The sequence below is a fragment of the Hyla sarda genome, unplaced genomic scaffold, assembly GCF_029499605.1.
Source record: "Hyla sarda isolate aHylSar1 unplaced genomic scaffold, aHylSar1.hap1 scaffold_265, whole genome shotgun sequence".
NCBI lineage: Eukaryota > Metazoa > Chordata > Amphibia > Anura > Hylidae > Hyla > Hyla sarda.
The window spans coordinates 127,404-143,468 of record NW_026609342.1 but is presented as its reverse complement, the minus strand read 5'-3'; the positions used below and the strand labels follow the sequence as shown (position 1 = coordinate 143,468).

The 16,065-nt window shown below is 46.0% G+C and overlaps 7 non-coding genes across 7 annotated transcripts; all 7 read right to left on the bottom strand.

Moving 5' to 3' along the window:
* Window positions 1–533: 533 nt before the first annotated feature.
* Window positions 534–724, bottom strand: LOC130324601 (U2 spliceosomal RNA). Its single transcript, XR_008869574.1, has one exon. It is a non-coding gene; the product is annotated as a U2 spliceosomal RNA (small nuclear RNA).
* Window positions 725–2,815: 2,091 nt separating this feature from the next.
* LOC130324600 (U2 spliceosomal RNA) lies at window positions 2,816–3,006 on the bottom strand. The gene has a single exon (XR_008869573.1). It is a non-coding gene; the product is annotated as a U2 spliceosomal RNA (small nuclear RNA).
* Window positions 3,007–5,102: 2,096 nt separating this feature from the next.
* On the bottom strand, window positions 5,103–5,293 carry LOC130324538 (U2 spliceosomal RNA). Its single transcript, XR_008869528.1, has one exon. It is a non-coding gene; the product is annotated as a U2 spliceosomal RNA (small nuclear RNA).
* A 2,095-nt stretch (window positions 5,294–7,388) lies between these two features.
* On the bottom strand, window positions 7,389–7,580 carry LOC130324536 (U2 spliceosomal RNA). Its single transcript, XR_008869526.1, has one exon. It is a non-coding gene; the product is annotated as a U2 spliceosomal RNA (small nuclear RNA).
* A 2,100-nt stretch (window positions 7,581–9,680) lies between these two features.
* On the bottom strand, window positions 9,681–9,871 carry LOC130324599 (U2 spliceosomal RNA). The gene has a single exon (XR_008869572.1). It is a non-coding gene; the product is annotated as a U2 spliceosomal RNA (small nuclear RNA).
* A 2,083-nt stretch (window positions 9,872–11,954) lies between these two features.
* LOC130324598 (U2 spliceosomal RNA) lies at window positions 11,955–12,145 on the bottom strand. The gene has a single exon (XR_008869571.1). It is a non-coding gene; the product is annotated as a U2 spliceosomal RNA (small nuclear RNA).
* A 2,096-nt stretch (window positions 12,146–14,241) lies between these two features.
* LOC130324596 (U2 spliceosomal RNA) lies at window positions 14,242–14,432 on the bottom strand. The gene has a single exon (XR_008869570.1). It is a non-coding gene; the product is annotated as a U2 spliceosomal RNA (small nuclear RNA).
* Between the last annotated feature and the right edge of the window lie 1,633 nt (window positions 14,433–16,065).

The window sequence follows — 16,065 nt, the reverse complement described above, 5'->3', positions numbered from 1 at the left end:
GAAGCAATGCATGGTCAATGTACAGCAATGACACACCTGTGTGAACAGCCAGGAGACCCCCCCCCCCCCCATGTTATGTTACATAGTTACATAGTTAGTACGGTCGAAAAAAGACATATGTCCATCAAGTTCAACCAGGGAATTAAGGGGTAGGGGTGTGGCGCGATATTGGGGAAGGGATGAGATTTTATATTTCTTCATAAGCATTAATCTTATTTTGTCAATTAGGAACATTCAGCACCCACCCGCTATCAAGGCAGCTGCCTATCATGTCATGCCCTACCTGCACAGGTGTGCTGGCTACTCAAATGATCCAATTAAGGAGGCCATTTAGTCAGCAGCAGCAGAAGTCCTGTGCCTGGACGCTCCAACAGCGGCCAGACACAAGCAGAAGCAGAAGCAGCAGAAGCAGCAGCAGCACCACCTTTTGTTTTTTGGCTGCAGCAGCAGCAAGGCCCACAAAGCTGGCTAGCTGGCTAGCCGGCAAGCAGGTAGCAATGAAAGTAGGAATCTTTCTTTTTAACCCTGTAAGGGGGTGGTGCACTGTACCCGAAGATACTGCCATATCGGGTCAATGCATAGGGCGACGGAAGCAAGCTTCGAAATCGGCCCCCGTTCTCAAAAATCCATTTAATATATGGTCCCCAGATAGGGGACGTATCAGATATTAAACTGATAAGAACAGATACTACACTTGATCTTAGCCAAAAGGCCGAGAAGCGATAACCGTGAAAGGGGCGGGCCCAACAAGGTGCCCTTCATGGGCACTATCACTGCTTGCTGTCAGGGAGGCTGCCAGACAATTTTCCATGCACACTCTGGGCTGGGGGGCAGTCAACCACCAGTACACACAGCAGAACCTAAACCCATACCATTATTGCTAAGCAGCAAGACAGGGGCCCATTGCACTCCCACGGGGCCTTTTTAAATGCAATCCATAACCCGGATTTGCCAGGAACCCTTCTTACTCCTCCTACTTGCATGTGACACTGGGCTTAGGATCTGCATAGGAAACACACACACAAGCACACACCTACCTTTGTTGCCTGCAGATGCCTCCTTGGCTGTCCCCAAACGGTATCAAACCAACACCCACGGGAAGCTGTAAGCATAGAGGACATGCCTGCACCCCATTGGACTTACCTGTGTGGGTTAAACCCGGGTTATTTGACAACCTATGGCGGTGATGTTTCTGCTCAGGCAGAGCAGTGCTGATGCTCCTCATAAAGCTGTCGCTGCTGTGAAGGTTCTAGGTGACATCACAAATCCCTATGGTTACATACACAACAAAGCTGGGTTGTTGTTGTTTACACTCTGCAAGGCCTGTGGAAGTGAGTGACATCATAGCACTGTAGTTCTGAGGGTTCTAGATGGATGCAACAATCTCCTGTTGCTTCTATGAAGGCCATAATAGACGACATCACCAAACAGCTCCATAGTCACATACACAGCAAAGGAGAGATGTTGTTTACACCTAGTGATGTCAGTGGTATTGAGTGACATCACAGCACAGTGCTAAGGCTCCTGGGCCTGGACACAGCAGCGGCTGCAATATCTCAACGGAGAATACGTTTATATATATGTGTGTGTGTGCGCGTATATATATATATATATATATATATATATATATATATATATATATTTCTCCGCCGAAATCACTTTTAAACCCATTTCCACCTTTTTTTCCCTTCTCTTCCTCTTACTTTTTTTTCACGTTTTTTTACGTTTTTCTCCTTTTCGCCTCTTTTCTGGGCGTATTCTTCTTCTTTTTCTTCTTTTTTTTCGTCTAATGCATACCCCATCAGTGCAGCAATGCTTATTCAATACCGCCAGCAGATGGAGACACTGGGGGATAATTTTCTAAGGATTTATACTGATTTTTCCTGTCTGAATTTGTCGCACAGAAAGTTGCAGGCCAAATATGTGTGACATTTCTGCGACTTTAGCTTCTAGACCATTTTTACAACATTATACATAGGTGCTGAATACATAAAAAGCGACTGTTCAGCGACAGACAAGTCGCATCGGCTGAAAGTAGGCCAGAATGTCAGTCCATGTTGGAGCAGGTTTAGATACAGTCTAAAGTATAGATCTCAAAGTCTGTGCACAGAATTTAGCAAGGGCCTCGCACCTTCTGATGCATCAGGTAGGTGCACAATAGCATAGCCTAACCCTCTGTACTTTGGTCTATATTGATGCGGGACATAGACAGCCAGCTGATGACCAATCCATTAGTGCAATGGATGGCTGGAAGCATTTGTCTTTGCCTTTGCAATACCACAGAAGCAATGCATGGTCAATGTACAGCAATGACACACCTGTGTGAACAGCCAGGAGACCCCCCCCCCCCCCATGTTATGTTACATAGTTACATAGTTAGTACGGTCGAAAAAAGACATATGTCCATCAAGTTCAACCAGGGAATTAAGGGGTAGGGGTGTGGCGCGATATTGGGGAAGGGATGAGATTTTATATTTCTTCATAAGCATTAATCTTATTTTGTCAATTAGGAACATTCAGCACCCACCCGCTATCAAGGCAGCTGCCTATCATGTCATGCCCTACCTGCACAGGTGTGCTGGCTACTCAAATGATCCAATTAAGGAGGCCATTTAGTCAGCAGCAGCAGAAGTCCTGTGCCTGGACGCTCCAACAGCGGCCAGACACAAGCAGAAGCAGAAGCAGCAGAAGCAGCAGCAGCACCACCTTTTGTTTTTTGGCTGCAGCAGCAGCAAGGCCCACAGGGCTGGCTAGCTGGCTAGCCAGCAAGCAGGTAGCAATGAAAGTAGGAATCTTTCTTTTTAACCCTGTAAGGGGGTGGTGCACTGTACCCGAAGATACTGCCATATCGGGTCAATGCATAGGGCGACGGAAGCAAGCTTCGAAATCGGCCCCCGTTCTCAAAAATCCATTTAATATATGGTCCCCAGATAGGGGACGTATCAGATATTAAACTGATAAGAACAGATACTACACTTGATCTTAGCCAAAAGGCCGAGAAGCGATAACCGTGAAAGGGCGGGCCCAACAAGGTGCCCTTCATGGGCACTATCACTGCTTGCTGTCAGGGAGGCTGCCAGACAATTTTCCATGCACACTCTGGGCTGGGGGGCAGTCAACCACCAGTACACACAGCAGAACCTAAACCCATACCATTATTGCTAAGCAGCAAGACAGGGGCCCATTGCACTCCCCACGGGGCCTTTTTAAATGCAATCCATAACCCGGATTTGCCAGGAACCCTTCTTACTCCTCCTACTTGCATGTGACACTGGGCTTAGGATCTGCATAGGAAACACACACACAAGCACACACCTACCTTTGTTGCCTGCAGATGCCTCCTTGGCTGTCCCCAAACGGTAACAAACCAACACCCACGGGAAGCTGTAAGCATAGAGGACATGCCTGCACCCCCATTGGACTTACCTGTGTGGGTTAAACCCGGGTTATTTGACAACCTATGGCCGGTGATGGTTCTGCTCAGGCAGAGCAGTGCTGATGCTCCTCATAAAGCTGTCGCTGCTGTGAAGGTTCTAGGTGACATCACAAATCCTATGGTTACATACACAACAAAGCTGGGTTGTTGTTGTTTACACTCTGCAAGGCCTGTGGAAGTGAGTGACATCATAGCACTGTAGTTCTGAGGGTTCTAGATGGATGCAACAATCTCCTGTTGCTTCTATGAAGGCCATAATAGACGACATCACCAAACAGCTCCATAGTCACATACACAGCAAAGGAGAGATGTTGTTTACACCTAGTGATGTCAGTGGTATTGAGTGACATCACAGCACAGTGCTAAGGCTCCTGGGCCTGGACACAGCAGCGGCTGCAATATCTCAACGGAGAATACGTTTATATATATGTGTGTGTGTGCGCGTATATATATATATATATATATATATATATATATATATATATATATATATTTCTCCGCCGAAATCACTTTTAAACCCATTTCCACCTTTTTTTCCCTTCTCTTCCTCTTACTTTTTTTTCACGTTTTTTTACGTTTTTCTCCTTTTCGCCTCTTTTCTGGGCGTATTATTCTTCTTTTTCTTCTTTTTTTTCGTCTAATGCATACCCCATCAGTGCAGCAATGCTTATTCAATACCGCCAGCAGATGGAGACACTGGGGGATAATTTTCTAAGGATTTATACTGATTTTTCCTGTCTGATTTGTCGCACAGAAAGTTGCAGGCCAAATATGTGTGACATTTCTGCGACTTTAGCTTCTAGAGCATTTTTACAACATTAGACATAGGTGCTGAATACATAAAAAGCGACTGTTCAGCGACAGACAAGTCGCATCGGCTGAAAGTAGGCCAGAATGTCAGTCCATGTTGGAGCAGGTTTAGATACAGTCTAAAGTATAGATCTCAAAGTCAGTGCACAGAATTTAGCAAGGGCCTCGCACCTTCTGATGCATCAGGTAGGTGCACAATAGCATAGCCTAACCCTCTGTACTTTGGTCTATATTGATGCGGGGACATAGACAGCCAGCTGATGACCAATCCATTAGTGCAATGGATGGCTGGAAGCATTTGTCTTTGCCTTTGCAATACCACAGAAGCAATGCATGGTCAATGTACAGCAATGACACACCTGTGTGAACAGCCAGGAGACCCCCCCCCCCCCCATGTTATGTTACATAGTTACATAGTTAGTACGGTCGAAAAAAGACATATGTCCATCAAGTTCAACCAGGGAATTAAGGGGTAGGGGTGTGGCGCGATATTGGGGAAGGGATGAGATTTTATATTTCTTCATAAGCATTAATCTTATTTTGTCAATTAGGAACATTCAGCACCCACCCGCTATCAAGGCAGCTGCCTATCATGTCATGCCCTACCTGCACAGGTGTGCTGGCTACTCAAATGATCCAATTAAGGAGGCCATTTAGTCAGCAGCAGCAGAAGTCCTGTGCCTGGACGCTCCAACAGCGGCCAGACACAAGCAGAAGCAGAAGCAGCAGAAGCAGCAGCAGCACCACCTTTTGTTTTTTGGCTGCAGCAGCAGCAAGGCCCACAGGGCTGGCTAGCTGGCTAGCCAGCAAGCAGGTAGCAATGAAAGTAGGAATCTTTCTTTTTAACCCTGTAAGGGGGTGGTGCACTGTACCCGAAGATACTGCCATATCGGGTCAATGCATAGGGCGACAGAAGCAAGCTTCGAAATCGGCCCCCGTTCCTCAAAAATCCATTTAATATATGGTCCCCAGATAGGGGACGTATCAGATATTAAACTGATAAGAACAGATACTACACTTGATCTTAGCCAAAAGGCGAGAAGCGATAACCGTGAAAGGGGCAGGCCCAACAAGGTGCCCTTCATGGCACTATCACTGCTTGCTGTCAGGGAGGCTGCCAGACAATTTTCCATGCACACTCTGGGCTGGGGGGCAGTCAACCACCAGTACACACAGCAGAACCTAAACCCATACCATTATTGCTAAGCAGCAAGACAGGGGCCCATTGCACTCCCACGGGCCTTTTTAAATGCAATCCATAACCCGGATTTGCCAGGAACCCTTCTTACTCCTCCTACTTGCATGTGACACTGGGCTTAGGATCTGCATAGGAAACACACACACAAGCACACACCTACCTTTGTTGCCTGCAGATGCCTCCTTGGCTGTCCCCAAACGGTATCAAACCAACACCCACGGGAAGCTGTAAGCATAGAGGACATGCCTGCACCCCATTGGACTTACCTGTGTGGGTTAAACCCGGGTTATTTGACAACCTATGGCGGTGATGGTTCTGCTCAGGCAGAGCAGTGCTGATGCTCCTCATAAAGCTGTCGCTGCTGTGAAGGTCTAGGTGACATCACAAATCCCTATGGTTACATACACAACAAAGCTGGGTTGTTGTTGTTTACACTCTGCAAGGCCTGTGGAAGTGAGTGACATCATAGCACTGTAGTTCTGAGGGTTCTAGATGGATGCAACAATCTCCTGTTGCTTCTATGAAGGCCATAATAGACGACATCACCAAACAGCTCCATAGTCACATACACAGCAAAGGAGAGATGTTGTTTACACCTAGTGATGTCAGTGGTAATTGAGTGACATCACAGCACAGTGCTAAGGCTCCTGGGCCTGGACACAGCAGCGGCTGCAATATCTCAACGGAGAATACGTTTATATATATGTGTGTGTGTGCGCGTATATATATATATATATATATATATATATATATATATATATTTCTCCGCCGAAATCACTTTTAAACCCATTTCCACCTTTTTTTCCCTTCTCTTCCTCTTACTTTTTTTTTCACGTTTTTTTAACGTTTTTCTCCTTTTCGCCTCTTTTCTGGGCGTATTATTCTTCTTTTTCTTCTTTTTTTTCGTCTAATGCATACCCATCAGTGCAGCAATGCTTATTCAATACCGCCAGCAGATGGAGACACTGGGGGATAATTTTCTAAGGATTTATACTGATTTTTCCTGTCTGAATTTGTCGCACAGAAAGTTGCAGGCCAAATATGTGTGACATTTCTGCGACTTTAGCTTCTAGAGCATTTTTACAACATTATACATAGGTGCTGAATACATAAAAAGCGACTGTTCAGCGACAGACAAGTCGCATCGGCTGAAAGTAGGCCAGAATGTCAGTCCATGTTGGAGCAGGTTTAGATACAGTCTAAAGTATAGATCTCAAAGTCTGTGCACAGAATTTAGCAAGGGCCTCGCACCTTCTGATGCATCAGGTAGGTGCACAATAGCATAGCCTAACCCTCTGTACTTTGGTCTATATTGATGCGGGACATAGACAGCCAGCTGATGACCAATCCATTAGTGCAATGGATGGCTGGAAGCATTTGTCTTTGCCTTTGCAATACCACAGAAGCAATGCATGGTCAATGTACAGCAATGACACACCCTGTGTGAACAGCCAGGAGACCCCCCCCCCCCCCCCCCCCCATGTTATGTTACATAGTTACATAGTTAGTACGGTCGAAAAAAGACATATGTCCATCAAGTTCAACCAGGGAATTAAGGGGTAGGGGTGTGGCGCGATATTGGGGAAGGGATGAGATTTTATATTTCCTTCATAAGCATTAATCTTATTTTATCAATTAGGAACATTCAGCACCCACCCGCTATCAAGGCAGCTGCCTATCATGTCATGCCCTACCTGCACAGGTGTGCTGGCTACTCAAATGATCCAATTAAGGAGGCCATTTAGTCAGCAGCAGCAGAAGTCCTGTGCCTGGACGCTCCAACAGCGGCCAGACACAAGCAGAAGCAGAAGCAGCAGAAGCAGCAGCAGCACCACCTTTTGTTTTTTGGCTGCAGCAGCAGCAAGGCCCACAGGGCTGGCTAGCTGGCTAGCCAGCAAGCAGGTAGCAATGAAAGTAGGAATCTTTCTTTTTAACCCTGTAAGGGGGTGGTGCACTGTACCCGAAGATACTGCCATATCGGGTCAATGCATAGGGCGACGGAAGCAAGCTTCGAAATCGGCCCCCGTTCTCAAAAATCCATTTAATATATGGTCCCCAGATAGGGGACGTATCAGATATTAAACTGATAAGAACAGATACTACACTTGATCTTAGCCAAAAGGCCGAGAACGAGAAGCGATAACCGTGAAAGGGGCGGGCCCAACAAGGTGCCCTTCATGGGCACTATCACTGCTTGCTGTCAGGGAGGCTGCCAGACAATTTTCCATGCACACTCTGGGCTGGGGGGCAGTCAACCACCAGTACACACAGCAGAACCTAAACCCATACCATTATTGCTAAGCAGCAAGACAGGGGCCCATTGCACTCCCACGGGGCCTTTTTAAATGCAATCCATAACCCGGATTTGCCAGGAACCCTTCTTACTCCTCCTACTTGCATGTGACACTGGGCTTAGGATCTGCATAGGAAACACACACACAAGCACACACCTACCTTTGTTGCCTGCAGATGCCTCCTTGGCTGTCCCCAAACGGTATCAAACCAACACCCACGGGAAGCTGTAAGCATAGAGGACATGCCTGCACCCCATTGGACTTACCTGTGTGGGTTAAACCCGGGTTATTTGACAACCTATGGCGGTGATGGTTCTGCTCAGGCAGAGCAGTGCTGATGCTCCTCATAAAGCTGTCGCTGCTGTGAAGGTTCTAGGTGACATCACAAATCCCTATGGTTACATACACAACAAAGCTGGGTTGTTGTTGTTTACACTCTGCAAGGCCTGTGGAAGTGAGTGACATCATAGCACTGTAGTTCTGAGGGTTCTAGATGGATGCAACAATCTCCTGTTGCTTCTATGAAGGCCATAATAGACGACATCACCAAACAGCTCCATAGTCACATACACAGCAAAGGAGAGATGTTGTTTACACCTAGTGATGTCAGTGGTATTGAGTGACATCACAGCACAGTGCTAAGGCTCCTGGGCCTGGACACAGCAGCGGCTGCAATATCTCAACGGAGAATACGTTTATATATATGTGTGTGTGTGCGCGTATATATATATATATATATATATATATATATATATATATATATATATTTCTCCGCCGAAATCACTTTTAAACCCATTTCCACCTTTTTTTCCCTTCTCTTCCTCTTACTTTTTTTTCACGTTTTTTTACGTTTTTCTCCTTTTCGCCTCTTTTCTGGGCGTATTATTCTTCTTTTTCTTCTTTTTTTTCGTCTAATGCATACCCCATCAGTGCAGCAATGCTTATTCAATACCGCCAGCAGATGGAGACACTGGGGGATAATTTTCTAAGGATTTATACTGATTTTTCCTGTCTGAATTTGTCGCACAGAAAGTTGCAGGCCAAATATGTGTGACATTTCTGTGACTTTAGCTTCTAGAGCATTTTTACAACATTATACATAGGTGCTGAATACATAAAAAGCGACTGTTCAGCGACAGACAAGTCGCATCGGCTGAAAGTAGGCCAGAATGTCAGTCCATGTTGGAGCAGGTTTAGATACAGTCTAAAGTATAGATCTCAAAGTCTGTGCACAGAATTTAGCAAGGGCCTCGCACCTTCTGATGCATCAGGTAGGTGCACAATAGCATAGCCTAACCCTCTGTACTTTGGTCTATATTGATGCGGGACATAGACAGCCAGCTGATGACCAATCCATTAGTGCAATGGATGGCTGGAAGCATTTGTCTTTGCCTTTGCAATACCACAGAAGCAATGCATGGTCAATGTACAGCAATGACACACCTGTGTGAACAGCCAGGAGACCCCCCCCCCCCCCCCATGTTATGTTACATAGTTACATAGTTAGTACGGTCGAAAAAAGACATATGTCCATCAAGTTCAACCAGGGAATTAAGGGGTAGGGGTGTGGCGCGATATTGGGGAAGGGATGAGATTTTATATTTCTTCATAAGCATTAATCTTATTTTGTCAATTAGGAACATTCAGCACCCACCCGCTATCAAGGCAGCTGCCTATCATGTCATGCCCTACCTGCACAGGTGTGCTGGCTACTCAAATGATCCAATTAAGGAGGCCATTTAGTCAGCAGCAGCAGAAGTCCTGTGCCTGGACGCTCCAACAGCGGCCAGACACAAGCAGAAGCAGAAGCAGCAGAAGCAGCAGCAGCACCACCTTTTGTTTTTTGGCTGCAGCAGCAGCAAGGCCCACAGGGCTGGCTAGCTGGCTAGCCAGCAAGCAGGTAGCAATGAAAGTAGGAATCTTTCTTTTTAACCCTGTAAGGGGGTGGTGCACTGTACCCGAAGATACTGCCATATCGGGTCAATGCATAGGGCGACGGAAGCAAGCTTCGAAATCGGCCCCCGTTCTCAAAAATCCATTTAATATATGGTCCCCAGATAGGGGACGTATCAGATATTAAACTGATAAGAACAGATACTACACTTGATCTTAGCCAAAAGGCCGAGAAGCGATAACCGTGAAAGGGGCGGGCCCAACAAGGTGCCCTTCATGGGCACTATCACTGCTTGCTGTCAGGGAGGCTGCCAGACAATTTTCCATGCACACTCTGGGCTGGGGGGCAGTCAACCACCAGTACACACAGCAGAACCTAAACCCATACTATTATTGCTAAGCAGCAAGACAGGGGCCCATTGCACTCCCATGGGGCCTTTTTAAATGCAATCCATAACCCGGATTTGCCAGGAACCCTTCTTACTCCTCCTACTTGCATGTGACACTGGGCTTAGGATCTGCATAGGAAACACACACACAAGCACACACCTACCTTTGTTGCCTGCAGATGCCTCCTTGGCTGTCCCCAAACGGTATCAAACCAACACCCACGGGAAGCTGTAAGCATAGAGGACATGCCTGCACCCCATTGGACTTACCTGTGTGGGTTAAACCCGGGTTATTTGAAAACCTATGGCGGTGATGGTTCTGCTCAGGCAGAGCAGTGCTGATGCTCCTCATAAAGCTGTCGCTGCTGTGAAGGTTCTAGGTGACATCACAAATCCCTATGGTTACATACACAACAAAGCTGGGTTGTTGTTGTTTACACTCTGCAAGGCCTGTGGAAGTGAGTGACATCATAGCACTGTAGTTCTGAGGGTTCTAGATGGATGCAACAATCTCCTGTTGCTTCTATGAAGGCCATAATAGACGACATCACCAAACAGCTCCATAGTCACATACACAGCAAAGGAGAGATGTTGTTTACACCTAGTGATGTCAGTGGTATTGAGTGACATCACAGCACAGTGCTAAGGCTCCTGGGCCTGGACACAGCAGCGGCTGCAATATCTCAACGGAGAATACGTTTATATATATGTGTGTGTGTGCGCGTATATATATATATATATATATATATATATATATATATATATATTTCTCCGCCGAAATCACTTTTAAACCCCTTTCCACCTTTTTTTCCCTTCTCTTCCTCTTATTTTTTTTTCACGTTTTTTTACGTTTTTCTCCTTTTCGCCTCTTTTCTGGGCGTATTATTCTTCTTTTTCTTCTTTTTTTTCGTCTAATGCATACCCCATCAGTGCAGCAATGCTTATTCAATACCGCCAGCAGATGGAGACACTGGGGGATAATTTTCTAAGGATTTATACTGATTTTTCCTGTCTGAATTTGTCGCACAGAAAGTTGCAGGCCAAATATGTGTGACATTTCTGCGACTTTAGCTTCTAGAGCATTTTTACAACATTATACATAGGTGCTGAATACATAAAAAGCGACTGTTCAGCGACAGACAAGTCGCATCGGCTGAAAGTAGGCCAGAATGTCAGTCCATGTTGGAGCAGGTTTAGATACAGTCTAAAGTATAGATCTCAAAGTCTGTGCACAGAATTTAGCAAGGGCCTCGCACCTTCTGATGCATTAGGTAGGTGCACAATAGCATAGCCTAACCCTCTGTACTTTGGTCTATATTGATGCGGGACATAGACAGCCAGCTGATGACCAATCCATTAGTGCAATGGATGGCTGGAAGCATTTGTCTTTGCCTTTGCAATACCACAGAAGCAATGCATGGTCAATGTACAGCAATGACACACCTGTGTGAACAGCCAGGAGACCCCCCCCCCCCCCCCATGTTATGTTACATAGTTACATAGTTAGTACGGTCGAAAAAAGACATATGTCCATCAAGTTCAACCAGGGAATTAAGGGGTAGGGGTGTGGCGCGATATTGGGGAAGGGATGAGATTTTATATTTCTTCATAAGCATTAATCTTATTTTGTCAATTAGGAAGATTCAGCACCCACCCGCTATCAAGGCAGCTGCCTATCATGTCATGCCCTACCTGCACAGGTGTGCTGGCTACTCAAATGATCCAATTAAGGAGGCCATTTAGTCAGCAGCAGCAGAAGTCCTGTGCCTGGACGCTCCAACAGCGGCCAGACACAAGCAGAAGCAGAAGCAGCAGAAGCAGCAGCAGCACCACCTTTTGTTTTTTGGCTGCAGCAGCAGCAAGGCCCACAGGGCTGGCTAGCCAGCAAGCAGGTAGCAATGAAAGTAGGAATCTTTCTTTTTAACCCTGTAAGGGGGTGGTGCACTGTACCCGAAGATACTGCCATATCGGGTCAATGCATAGGGCGACGGAAGCAAGCTTCGAAATCGGCCCCCGTTCTCAAAAATCCATTTAATATATGGTCCCCAGATAGGGGACGTATCAGATATTAAACTGATAAGAACAGATACTACACTTGATCTTAGCCAAAAGGCCGAGAAGCGATAACCGTGAAAGGGGCGGGCCCAACAAGGTGCCCTTCATGGGCACTATCACTGCTTGCTGTCAGGGAGGCTGCCAGACAATTTTCCATGCACACTCTGGGCTGGGGGGCAGTCAACCACCAGTACACACAGCAGAACCTAAACCCATACCATTATTGCTAAGCAGCAAGACAGGGGCCCATTGCACTCCCACGGGGCCTTTTTAAATGCAATCCATAACCCGGATTTGCCAGGAACCCTTCTTACTCCTCCTACTTGCATGTGACACTGGGCTTAGGATCTGCATAGGAAACACACACACAAGCACACACCTACCTTTGTTGCCTGCAGATGCCTCCTTGGCTGTCCCCAAACGGTATCAAACCAACACCCACGGGAAGCTGTAAGCATAGAGGACATGCCTGCACCCCATTGGACTTACCTGTGTGGGTTAAACCCGGGTTATTTGACAACCTATGGCGGTGATGGTTCTGCTCAGGCAGAGCAGTGCTGATGCTCCTCATAAAGCTGTCGCTGCTGTGAAGGTTCTAGGTGACATCACAAATCCCTATGGTTACATACACAACAAAGCTGGGTTGTTGTTGTTTACACTCTGCAAGGCCTGTGGAAGTGAGTGACATCATAGCACTGTAGTTCTGAGGGTTCTAGATGGATGCAACAATCTCCTGTTGCTTTTATGAAGGCCATAATAGACGACATCACCAAACAGCTCCATAGTCACATACACAGCAAAGGAGAGATGTTGTTTACACCTAGTGATGTCAGTGGTATTGAGTGACATCACAGCACAGTGCTAAGGCTCCTGGGCCTGGACACAGCAGCGGCTGCAATATCTCAACGGAGAATACGTTTATATATATGTGTGTGTGTGCGCGTATATATATATATATATATATATATATATATATATATATATATATATATTTCTCCGCCGAAATCACTTTTAAACCCATTTCCACCTTTTTTTCCCTTCTCTTCCTCTTACTTTTTTTTCACGTTTTTTTACGTTTTTCTCCTTTTCGCCTCTTTTCTGGGCGTATTATTCTTCTTTTTCTTCTTTTTTTTCGTCTAATGCATACCCCATCAGTGCAGCAATGCTTATTCAATACCGCCAGCAGATGGAGACACTGGGGGATAATTTTCTAAGGATTTATACTGATTTTTCCTGTCTGAATTTGTCGCACAGAAAGTTGCAGGCCAAATATGTGTGACATTTCTGCGACTTTAGCTTCTAGAGCATTTTTACAACATTATACATAGGTGCTGAATACATAAAAAGCGACTGTTCAGCGACAGACAAGTCGCATCGGCTGAAAGTAGGCCAGAATGTCAGTCCATGTTGGAGCAGGTTTAGATACAGTCTAAAGTATAGATCTCAAAGTCTGTGCACAGAATTTAGCAAGGGCCTCGCACCTTCTGATGCATCAGGTAGGTGCACAATAGCATAGCCTAACCCTCTGTACTTTGGTCTATATTGATGCGGGACATAGACAGCCAGCTGATGACCAATCCATTAGTGCAATGGATGGCTGGAAGCATTTGTCTTTGCCTTTGCAATACCACAGAAGCAATGCATGGTCAATGTACAGCAATGACACACCTGTGTGAACAGCCAGGAGACCCCCCCCCCCCCCCATGTTATGTTACATAGTTACATAGTTAGTACGGTCGAAAAAAGACATATGTCCATCAAGTTCAACCAGGGAATTAAGGGGTAGGGGTGTGGCGCGATATTAGGGAAGGGATGAGATTTTATATTTCTTCATAAGCATTAATCTTATTTTGTCAATTAGGAACATTCAGCACCCACCCGCTATCAAGGCAGCTGCCTATCATGTCATGCCCTACCTGCACAGGTGTGCTGGCTACTCAAATGATCCAATTAAGGAGGCCATTTAGTCAGCAGCAGCAGAAGTCCTGTGCCTGGACGCTCCAACAGCGGCCAGACACAAGCAGAAGCAGAAGCAGCAGAAGCAGCAGCAGCACCACCTTTTGTTTTTTGGCTGCAGCAGCAGCAAGGCCCACAGGGCTGGCTAGCTGGCTAGCCAGCAAGCAGGTAGCAATGAAAGTAGGAATCTTTCTTTTTAACCCTGTAAGGGGGTGGTGCACTGTACCCGAAGATACTGCCATATCGGGTCAATGCATAGGGCGACGGAAGCAAGCTTCGAAATCGGCCCCCGTTCTCAAAAATCCATTTAATATATGGTCCCCAGATAGGGGACGTATCAGATATTAAACTGATAAGAACAGATACTACACTTGATCTTAGCCAAAAGGCCGAGAAGCGATAACCGTGAAAGGGGCGGGCCCAACAAGGTGCCCTTCATGGGCACTATCACTGCTTGCTGTCAGGGAGGCTGCCAGACAATTTTCCATGCACACTCTGGGCTGGGGGGCAGTCAACCACCAGTACACACAGCAGAACCTAAACCCATACCATTATTGCTAAGCAGCAAGACAGGGGCCCATTGCACTCCCACGGGGCCTTTTTAAATGCAATCCATAACCCGGATTTGCCAGGAACCCTTCTTACTCCTCCTACTTGCATGTGACACTGGGCTTAGGATCTGCATAGGAAACACACACACAAGCACACACCTACCTTTGTTGCCTGCAGATGCCTCCTTGGCTGTCCCCAAACGGTATCAAACCAACACCCACGGGAAGCTGTAAGCATAGAGGACATGCCTGCACCCCATTGGACTTACCTGTGTGGGTTAAACCCGGGTTATTTGACAACCTATGGCGGTGATGGTTCTGCTCAGGCAGAGCAGTGCTGATGCTCCTCATAAAGCTGTCGCTGCTGTGAAGGTTCTAGGTGACATCACAAATCCCTATGGTTACATACACAACAAAGCTGGGTTGTTGTTGTTTACACTCTGCAAGGCCTGTGGAAGTGAGTGACATCATAGCACTGTAGTTCTGAGGGTTCTAGATGGATGCAACAATCTCCTGTTGCTTCTATGAAGGCCATAATAGACGACATCACCAAACAGCTCCATAGTCACATACACAGCAAAGGAGAGATGTTGTTTACACCTAGTGATGTCAGTGGTATTGAGTGACATCACAGCACAGTGCTAAGGCTCCTGGGCCTGGACACAGCAGCGGCTGCAATATCTCAACGGAGAATACGTTTATATATATGTGTGTGTGTGCGCGTATATATATATATATGTATATATATATATATATATATATATATATATATATATATATATATTTCTCCGCCGAAATCACTTTTAAACCCATTTCCACCTTTTTTTCCCTTCTCTTCCTCTTACTTTTTTTTCACGTTTTTTTACGTTTTTCTCCTTTTCGCCTCTTTTCTGGGCGTATTATTCTTCTTTTTCTTCTTTTTTTTCGTCTAATGCATACCCCATCAGTGCAGCAATGCTTATTCAATACCGCCAGCAGATGGAGACACTGGGGGATAATTTTCTAAGGATTTATACTGATTTTTCCTGTCTGAATTTGTCGCACAGAAAGTTGCAGGCCAAATATGTGTGACATTTCTGCGACTTTAGCTTCTAGAGCATTTTTACAACATTATACATAGGTGCTGAATACATAAAAAGCGACTGTTCAGCGACAGACAAGTCGCATCGGCTGAAAGTAGGCCAGAATGTCAGTCCATGTTGGAGCAGGTTTAGATACAGTCTAAAGTATAGATCTCAAAGTCTGTGCACAGAATTTAGCAAGGGCCTCGCACCTTCTGATGCATCAGGTAGGTGCACAATAGCATAGCCTAACCCTCTGTACTTTGGTCTATATTGATGCGGGACATAGACAGCCAGCTGATGACCAATCCATTAGTGCAATGGATGGCTGGAAGCATTTGTCTTTGCCTTTGCAATACCACAGAAGCAATGCATGGTCAATGTACAGCAATGACACACCTGTGTGAACAGCCAGGAGACCC